The sequence below is a fragment of the Pseudomyrmex gracilis genome, unplaced genomic scaffold, assembly GCF_002006095.1.
Source record: "Pseudomyrmex gracilis isolate BER0280 unplaced genomic scaffold, ASM200609v1 scaffold_857, whole genome shotgun sequence".
NCBI lineage: Eukaryota > Metazoa > Arthropoda > Insecta > Hymenoptera > Formicidae > Pseudomyrmex > Pseudomyrmex gracilis.
Window position 1 is genome coordinate 7,968 of NW_018021441.1, and position 10,271 is coordinate 18,238.

The 10,271-nt window shown below is 47.2% G+C and overlaps 1 long non-coding RNA gene across 1 annotated transcript; it reads right to left on the reverse strand.

Annotated features, from left to right (window-relative positions):
• Positions 1-1,380: 1,380 nt before the first annotated feature.
• Positions 1,381-7,996, reverse strand: LOC109861592. The gene is made up of 3 exons (XR_002250997.1): positions 7,853-7,996; positions 7,320-7,321; positions 1,381-1,393 (listed from the first exon to the last, which is right to left on the reverse strand). It is a non-coding gene; the product is annotated as an uncharacterized LOC109861592 (long non-coding RNA).
• Between the last annotated feature and the right edge of the window lie 2,275 nt (positions 7,997-10,271).

The window sequence follows — 10,271 nt, forward strand, 5'->3', positions numbered from 1 at the left end:
AATAAAGCACCTCGATAGTGAGAGGCAAGGGGACTCACGTAAATAAAGCACCCCGATAGTGAGAGGCAAGGGGACTCACGTAAATAAAGCACCCCAAAGGGAACAAAAAACTACCACGTCTACGCCGTTGTCCCTGGGTAGTGCTAAGAGTAGTAATTTCTATTAATTTTGGCTAAAACTTTCGTCCGCCATCTTGGTCCGCCATCTTGGTCCGCCATCTCAGATCCGCCGTTTTGAATTTTGCAAATCTGACTTCAGATTCGTGATCAGCAACCCCAAAAACCCTCGTAAACTTAATTTGGTGCAAATCGGTTGACTAAAATTTTTGTCCGCCATCTTCGTTTGCCATCTTGAAAATTTTAAAACAGCCAAGGTTATATCTGAACGCAAAATTTTCCGCTTTTTCATTTTCCGGTGTCAAAAAGTGGGGTTTCCATTGTAAAAAAACCACTTCCGGTTGAAGTAACCCACTTTCGGTCAAAATCAAAAGTTGAAAGGTACGCCATTTTGGTTCCCCCTCGAAACCCTACAACTTTTATATGAAACTTTTTTTGATTCCTGGCCACACAAACGAGTTATTGGAGGTGATAGATTCAGATGACTCACCCTGTATATATAGACGAAAGCACTGACAATTCAAATATAAGTCAGCTATCAATAATTGCGTGGATCATTCAATATGATTTGTCAATTTATAAAGATTTCGTAACTTTAGTTCTATTGCATGACACAACAAAAAAAATTGATATTTATAATGCATTACAAGAGCAAGTAAAGAAATTTGTTGGTTCTTTTAAAAAATGCTCACCTATTGTTACTGATGAGACATCAGCAATGACTGGATATAAAACTGGTCTAAAAAGATTACTTTTTGAAAATAATGTTTAATGTTTAATGTTTTAGTATATCATTCATCAAGAAGTTTTGTGTGGCAAAGCGCTTAAATTATCCGATACAATGAAAATTGTAAAAAAATTACAAACATTATTAGAGGTAGATAGATTCTATGAGAAAACGATCTATTTCCTATAATAATGTTTTGTAATTTTTTTACAATTTTTATTGTATCGGATAATTTAAGCGCTTTGCCACACAAAACTTCGGCTCTGGTGCAGTGCACAGTTGCACACTTGCTTGTGGCGGCCCTGAGCGCGCGCGATGTAAGGAGTGAAAAGCAGTCGTGGAAAGGGATAACTTCAAGCGAGGAACGTCTACCGGCGGAATCTTGGTGGGAAAACAGTCACGTGATCAGTTGGAAGTCTCTGTTCTAAAGCATATGTAAGATATGTTGTTTACAGTCGGATCTCGTTAAACGACGATTAACAGAGATGTAGAAGGTAAAAGCTGCTTTATATATTGTATTATAAGTAGTACTACTTTTATTGTAACTGCGCTATCATACTTGCATAACAAAAAGTACGTGTGTTATAGAAAAAGATTAAATTAATATTAGATATCAAGTGCAAAGAGAAGTAAGGCTTCTTTTAAACCGTTTAATCTTTCTATCAATGCACAGAAACTCGTGTACTCTGTTGGACATTTTGAATACAAATTTTTATGGTAGCGCGGGAATTTTTCTACGTTGCTTTACATCATTGTTTTAGAGAATACACACACAACGAACAGTATCTCACAGATTTTACATTTAAAATATCAGTTTTTATTCTAATAAACTTTCCGTAAAGGTTAATTAATCTGTTTAATATACAAATACAATATACAAATAGTTATTAGCTTTTTTGTTATTATAAACATTTTAAGAAAAAAGGATAAAGTTCCGAAAAGCGGCCCTCCGATTTTGCTGAACTCAAAAATTACTGCTTTTTTAACATTATTTTGATAAATATTTATGGCACAAAAAACTGTTTCAAATAAAAGTTGTTGCACTTTAAAAAAGAGATTATTTATGTCCTACACATTTTTTTGCATAGAACCAATACTTCTCGAAAAAAAAGAGATAACAGGAAAGATTCCACTTTCCGCACTAAAAAAACATGTTCTTTGTGTTTGAAACGTGTAGGCAAGAAGGAGAGGTTCTGCTTCTCCCCTTGCACTTCTTTTTCAAAAGAACTTTTTTTTACATGGGGGAAATCCTTTGTAAATAAAGAATTGTACCCCGGCTTTGGTGGTACAAGGCCGGGTTTATGTGGGACTCCCTTCTCCTTCCCAAGAGGAGAAGGTTTACCCACTAAAACTCGCCATGGTGTGTCTACTCAGCCCGTTAATAGGGAAAACCCCTCTGTGAGACTCTACCGGGACACTCCCTCGGGCGTGCTCATTCGGAGGGGAGAGAGAGATAGCCTCCCTTCTCCCATTTCTTAGAATTGGCGACAGGTGGGACACACGCCCCGTATCGAGACCGCGTGCAGGACAGACACAGGGTCCCCACCTTGACTTCACGGTCTCCGGCGGTAGTTAACCACCCTCGAGGAGGTCGGTACCTCCCCGGAGCTACCGCCATTCTTTTTTTAAGGGTTTCCTATCGAGACGGAGGGCTAACAAGGGAGCCGGCTCCCCCAACGTCACACCGTCCCGATCCGGCCGACCTCTCCCGGGCCCTGAAAGAACCTAACCTAACCTTTTTTCCCCTTGACATACAATGGGGGAAGATGTAGTTGATCCTGCCACCTGTACTGGAGCACTGCTTCAGTGACAGGATCTCCCCCGGGCCTGGTGTTCGGGCCAAATTGTTCTTGGCCAGGAAGATGTTAGTCATCTGGCACGCTTACAAGTTAGGTCAGGCGGCGGAGCAAAGATAGTCAAGCTCGACGCCCTGAACCCGTTGACAAGTTCCTTCCCACCGGGCGTGCGGCCCGAAGGTCACACGTCCGGAACATAACTAAAGCACCCGGAGGTAACTCCAACGAACCAAAGAGGCTCGGAAAGAACCTTTAAGGTTCCTCAGTGCTGGTAATAGAGGAGGTTCCCCTACGCTTGCGGTCTCGTTCTGCCATCTCCTTAGCAAGCATGACTGCTTCGCTAAAGGAGACGACCGCATCCCATATACCAATGTCGGCCGTCATGCCGCGAAAGAGTACCGCGAGTGACAGGTCCGGTCCGACGACGTCACTCAAGGCCCTCCGTTTTTTCTGTGTCCCACGCAGAACACTCGATGAGCGTATGGCGGGCCGTATCGACGGCCGCACTACAGTGCTCACATTTTGGCGACCTTGCTTTGCCAATACGACACAGATAGTCTCCAAAGCTGCCGTGTCCGGTGAGCATCTGCGTCATCCAGTACGTTAACTGGCCGCGATGTGGCCGGTCAACCCACTTCCGAAGAACGGGAGCCAGGGCATTCCGAACTTCTGGAGCAGGCAGTCGAGGGTCGCGCACGCGGGCGCGCCACTGCCGCACCATCTCTTGGCGCGCATTGCGTTGTAACTCCGTGAGATCGAGAGGGAGATCATCCGGCGGGTGATCGCGCATCTCATGGAAAACCCGACTCAAATATTGTGCATGCAGCTCGAACGGCGGAGTGCACGCGAGCATCCCGGCGACAGCGCCCGAAACTGTTCGATACGCGCACACCAGGCGCGAAACCAAAGTCCGCTGGAAGCGGCAAAACGCGACGCATCCCCACCTAGAGCGGAGAAGGTTATCGGCCCACACCGGGACTCTATAATGGACAATGGAATTTACCACCATCGCATATAGGCGGCGTCGACGTTCACCTGGGCCGTGCAGATTGGGCATGAGACGCCCAAGGGAAGAAGTCACTCGCTCCCCCCACTCCAAGACCGCCTGAAAGTGGGCGCGGAAAGACCACTGTCCGTCGACAAGCAGCCCAAGATATTTAACGTGCTGGCGAATGGGCACATAGGCTCTGGCCAGCTGAAGACTCTCGGGCAGTGGGTCGTGGTGACGGCCAACGAAGGCAACCACCTCTGTCTTCTCGGGAGCAACTCAAAGACCGAGGCGTCGTATGGCACATAATAGCACCTCAGTGCCAAGCATGGCGAAGTTGACAGCCGCCGCGGACGAACGACCCTCTGCAATAAGAAGGGTGTCGTCCGCATAGCATACCAGGCGACACCCCGGCGGAAGCTCTTCGCGCAGAACTTTGTCATACGCAATGTTCCACAGGAGCGGCCCGAGAACCGACCCCTGAGGAACACCACACACCACGCGACGATGGTAGAGACCACCGTTCTTTCCAACGTAGGATATCTGCCGCTCATGGAGGTAATCTTCTACAATAGCTCGGACGTAGTCCGGAAACGCCCGACACTCCATGGCCGACAGAATGGCCTGCCAGGGGACGGAGTTAAAGGCATTAGAGATGTTGATACTGACAGCAATTGCCACTCCGCCCCTGGCAACTATCTCCTCCGTACACTGCCGGAAACGCAAGACTGCGTCGATGGTCGAACGGCCCACTCGAAAGCCGAATTGCGCATCATCCAGGTCACACCCGGGCTCATTTAGATGGCGGTGGATGCGGCTGGCAATTAGTCTCTCTAAGAACTTTCCCATCTCGTCTAGCAAGCAGATGAGACGATAAGACCACGGTAAGCCGTCCGGCTTGCCAGGCTTTTTCAACAAGACGAGACGGGAACGCTTCCACACCTTAGGAAACCGTCCTTCCTCGAAGCAACGCGTGAAGTATTCCCGAAAGCGATGACGCAGCGGATAATACGTGGCACTGAAGATGTGGTTTGTTAACCCATCTGTACCAGGAGCCACAGTGCCAGGACGGACGTATCGACGGGCCCACGCATCTCGCCTTCCGTGACCGCTAAATCTTTGGCGACCAATCAGTGGGCAGGATTGGTTCCCGCGGGTCTTCGACTTCTCCTCCTGGAAAGAGAGTGTCCAACGCTGTGTGCACCGTCACAGGATCGAGGGTCTCCGTGAGTGGAGGTGCCGACGGTCGCAACCAATTCATGACGACCAAGTATGGTTGTCCCTACGGATCACGCTCAACTGAGTCCAACAACTCCTGCCAGGCTCGCGACTTTGCGTTGCGAATGGCATTGCGCAGAGTCTTACGCGCAGCACGCAAGTCGGCCTTGAGACGATCGATCTCAGCGTCGTTCGCGCGTGGGCGACGTCGGAAGAAGACACGGCGACAGCGGATACACGCGCGACGAAGTTCGGCGATATCCTCGTTCCACCAGTAAACTGGCCGATGGCGATTCGCCCCTCGAAGTCGGGGCATGGTGGCATCACACGCTTCGGTGACCACGCGCCGAAGCCAGTTGGCGGCATTCTCTACCGTAGCAGGAGGTGCAGAGAACAGCCCGACGTGGGCATGGATTATCTCCTGAAAGGAGACAAGGTCCAGCTCAGACTGGCCCCACCTAGGGAAGTAGGTTGAGGTGTGGTCCGGCCAAGGTCGAACTCCTTTTTCTAAGCAGAAGAGGATATAGCGGTGGTCGGACAACGACTCCGTTTTCGCATCCACCCGCCAATCCCGCGCCAGCCAACGGGCTGCAGAGGAGGCCCACGTCACATCAATGACGGAAGAGCCCTGATCACGGACGCACGTCGGGACATTGCCCACATTAAGAGAGGCAAGGCCCACGCCATCTGCCCACGACGCCATTAGACAGTCCCGCCGGTCGCTACTTGAACTCCCCCAAACCGGTGACTTGGCATTAAAATCGCCTGCCACAAGAACCACTCCGGGGAGGAAGGGGCGTACCGCCGCACCAAGTCGATCGAGGTAGTTCTCGAATTCCATTAAGTCCCGGTTGGGGGAGAAATAGCACGAGAAAATAACAAACGTGCCAAGTTGAGCAACTACAAAGCCTTTCCCGGCAGCCACACGGCAGGCATTAGGGCAACTTCGCGGACGCCAGTGAATGGCGCATAGTCCATCAGTGCTGCCTGCCCAGTGCGGATGATCAGGTGTCGAATGATGTTCTGAGAAGACAGCAACACCGATTTCCTCCTCAGCGCAAAATTGAAGGGCCAGATCCTGTGCCGGCCGAGACCGATGCAGGTTGGCTTGCAGAATACGCGCCATTATGACGTATCGTGCGGTACGTCAAACTCCATTTCATCAGCCGCAGCAGACCTCTGCTCTACTTGTGGCTGGGAAAACTTCCCTTGGCAATGGACGCGTTGCCGGTCCAGGAGCCGTGCAAAAACGGCTGCCAATGCGGTGATTCGCACTCCGGCCAAGAGCGGTACACGCAGAGCATCGGGTAAGATTGCGACACTCTCGGGCTTGGTGGCCGGTCTCCCCGCAATTATAACATTCGGCGCTCCTATCGGCCAGCGCCGTGCATTGTATGCGTGTGTCCCGACTAGAGGCACCGGAAACACTGCAGCCCGCGAGGCTGGAGCAGTTCAACGCGGGCAGAAAACCAGCCCAGGCGAAAGCGGCCCTTGCGGGAGAGTATATTGGCCGCAGCCAAGGGACACTGTACCCATACCGTGGCGAGACCGCGTGTAAAGCGAAAGGGTCCCACCTTGATGCTGGTCTGGTCGTAACCAGTGGCCAGCGCAACAGCAGACCTCAGTCTGCTCCACGGAGGCCTCCACTCTTACGAGGCGAAGTTCGGCCAGCTGCACAGGACGGCCAACCTGAACACTTTCTCCATATTCCTCAAGCACCGAACGCATGGCGGCAGCCAAAGCGTCGGCCTTGATGTAACCGTCTGCGCTAGGGATCTCTATTACAAGACCACCTGTACGCGCACGCCGGATCGAGGTCTTTTCGATCCCAAGTTCGGTGAGGTTGACTTTCTGCCAAACCTGGCGGAGAGCAGTCGCCGTGTCGACCGAATCACCTACACATGTTAAAGTGACCGCAGCCGTGCGAAGCGGTCGCGGCTGAGATACACCACGTCGCCGGGACGCCGATCGCGGCGAAACCTCCTGTCTCGAGCGGGTCGTAGGGGGACCCACATACGAAGGGCCCGTACTCGGTTGTCCCGCAAGGGGTCGGCGACCACAACGGGCAAAGGTGGCCCATGTCTCTTGGGGAAAAGGCTGATCTCCCTCTCGCACAACGACTTCCGGCTCCCAGACAGAGGAGCCAGAGGCCAAAGGCTCTACAGCAGCCTGTGCCATACGTCGACGACGGCGGTTACGCCGCCGGCGCGGACCTCGAGGGGGACGCTGCGGAGGAGCCGTCGAGGTGTCGACTAACTCAGGTTGCACGACCCGAGCAGTCGTCGCGAGTATATCATTCAGAACCTAACCTAACCTAACCTGACCTATTCTATTCTTTTTTTTTCTTAATGCTTTCGAGAGAGTTTGAATTGACACCGCCACCGGGACCTGACCCTGAAGTACTGCTTCGGTGGCGGTGTTCTCCCGGGCCTGTTGTTCGGGCCACATTGTTCTTGGCCAGGATAGTGGAAAACATCTGGCACATGTAGGTTAGGTTGGGCAGCGGAGCCAGATGTTGATGGGGAAGCTCAACGCCGCGAAACTCAACTACAACGACAAATAGATACACTTGTTCGCTAGAGTGTACAAAACACTCCAGCCAAAAGAGTCAAATTGACTCGAAAAACCCCCCCTAAGGGTCCTCACCATTGTTGGAGGCAGAAGGGGGGTATAACACCTTCTCATCTCACGTTCTGCCGTCTCTTTTGCGAGCATAACAGCTTCGCTAAAAGAGACAACCGCGTTCCACACCTCTAGGTTGATCGCCATATCACCAAATAGAGTCGCGTAAGAAAGATCGGGACCAACGACTGCACACAGGGTCCCGCGTTCGGGCTCCCACGCAAGACACTCTGCCAGCGTGTAGCGGGCCGAATCAACGGCTGCGCCACAATGGTCGCATCTCGGTGACCGGATCTTTCCGATCCGGGGCAGGTACTTACCAAAGCTGCCATGCCCGGTGAGCACCTGCGTTGTTCTGAAGTCAGCTGACCTCTGTGTGTTCTACCCATAGACATATAAGAAATAGACTGCGCGTCCCGTATCTTTTCTGTGCAGAAAGAATGGTCAAACTTCGGACGAGGATAGATGCTTTCACCCGAGTCTCTATCCTTGTTTAGTGACGCGGTGATTGGCGGACAAGAAAAGTAGTAGGAATAAGAAATAGCGTAGTGGGGCAATAGAGGAGCATCGAGCGATGAAGGGGCGACAGTAGGCGATTGACAGCATAGACATTCTATGGAGTTGTCTTCCGGGAGTCCCCACTCCAGGTGCTGAAAGACAGAGACAGAGACTCGGGTGAAAGCATCTGTCTCACTCCGAAGTTTGACTCACTTCCCCTCTCACACGCGCAGTCTATTTCTTATACGTCTATGGTTCTACCTACCCACTGATAAAGGACGGGGCCCAGGGCCATCCAAACCTCCGCACCTGACCTATTCTATTTTAACCTAACCTAACCTAACCTAACCTATAGGCCGAAGCACAGACTTTTTCATAATGCATAATGCATAAGACAATAAAAGAATCAATCAATCAAAGCTTTCTAAAACAAGAAGTAGGGATGAAAACGAAAAGCTGAATTGGTTGATTTTCTTATGTCTTATGCGTTATGCAAAAGTCTGTGCTTCAGCCTTATATTACTACAATATCATTAATGTCACAATACATAATGCTTCATTTGTGTAAAATTGTACATGGCCTGTTGGGAAGAATTGTAAATCTTTGAACACTGCTGCACTAAGTGCACAAAGTGTGCCGTAAGCGTGCAACTTAATATTCTTTTCTGATATTTTATTGTTCCCACTGGTTTTCGTTTGTTTTCGGTCTTTCCTTCGTCCGTGTGTCATTCGTTTCAAGTCGCTATGTTAAAAATGTTCTTCTTATTTTATCACTAAACTTTTCTGCTTTACAAAGTGTAAGTTACTGAACTTCTGGCAAAACTCAAACCTTCAAGTAAAACTCAACATGGGCAATAATGTTCTGTGCAAATGATCACAATGGACAATCGGGATCTGCGCAAAACTTTTGAGTTCTTGTTTCTCCGCGGAGCGCAGAATCGCAGTGAAAGTGTAACAATATATTTTTCGTTTTTAACCGAACCCGGAGTCAATGACGGAAGACGTGACGAAAAACTGACTCCAATTTTTTTTTTTTTTTTTTTAAGGTATTTATATTTGTTTTTACTTTTTTGTTTTCTTTTTCATGTTTTTTAAAATATTTATAAAACGCTCAATAAATTACGCAGGGATGAACTTCTTAGGTGAACTTATAACTAGCGTCTCCATAGTGAGAGTCTACTATCTTAGGCAAGTGTGAGAAAAGGGAGTGTTCTATTAACTTTCTTATTATCTCGTTTTTTTCGAAAAGTATTGGCTTTATGGAAAAAATGCATAGCACATAAATGATGTATTTTTTCAAGAGGTATAACGTTTTAGTTACTTTTAGTTATTTTTAGTTAAAAGATTGTTTTGCCATGAATATTTATCAAAATGTTAAAAAAGCGATAATTTTTTTTTTTTAGTTTTGACTTTGAAAATGATCTTGTCGGTAATTTTCACTATCATATTTGTAATCAGCGCACCAAAATACAGTAGTATATTAATTGATAGCAAAATCAGAGAATTCCGCTTTTTGGAACTTTATCCGAAAAGAATAATTGATATTTCATGCTTTTACGGTATATTATAGCAACACTTAATCTGCTATGTGCGCACTTTTTGCGTAAAGCAAGCAGTTTTGCGCGGTTAGAAGAAAGTTAATAGTATTTCAGTAAAATATTTATAAATTATTTACTTTTCAACATAGATCGCAGAAAACGAAAAATTCTGTGACCCGTGGATTAAGTGTTAATATTCAAAGATGGTTTGAACCGCGCTAATATCATTTGTATATTTTATAGTATAGAGATGACACTAGCGTTCAAACACAAAAACCATCATTGAAAAAATTGAGTTTGTTGTACATAAATAAGTATTTCTACAAGCTATAAAAATATTCACTGATTGTTAAAAAACATTAAATTAGAAAATATTACAAATATATTTTGCATAATACGTCTGCTTACAATTGCTGCTTACTCAATGTTCGTCAATTAACCCTCTTACTAACAATAAATACATTTTTATTTATTGCAAAAGTACGTACTATGTACATGCTAATTAGTATTCAATTACATTTGTTGTTGCTCCATTTAAAAAAAGTAAAAACTCTAATAGGCAAAGACTACTTTAATATCTCTCAGGCTAGTTTTCCTTTATTTAGAAATTTATTCTTAATAAAAATCTCTTAAAACAAACGATCAAGTTAAATGTTACTTAAGAAAATCCGCCAAAGTAACAATTGCAAAATTGAAACGTCTTTAACACTTGGGTTTGCTGTTACTGATGTATTTAGATATATGTTTCATTTACAAACTTATAAAGTAT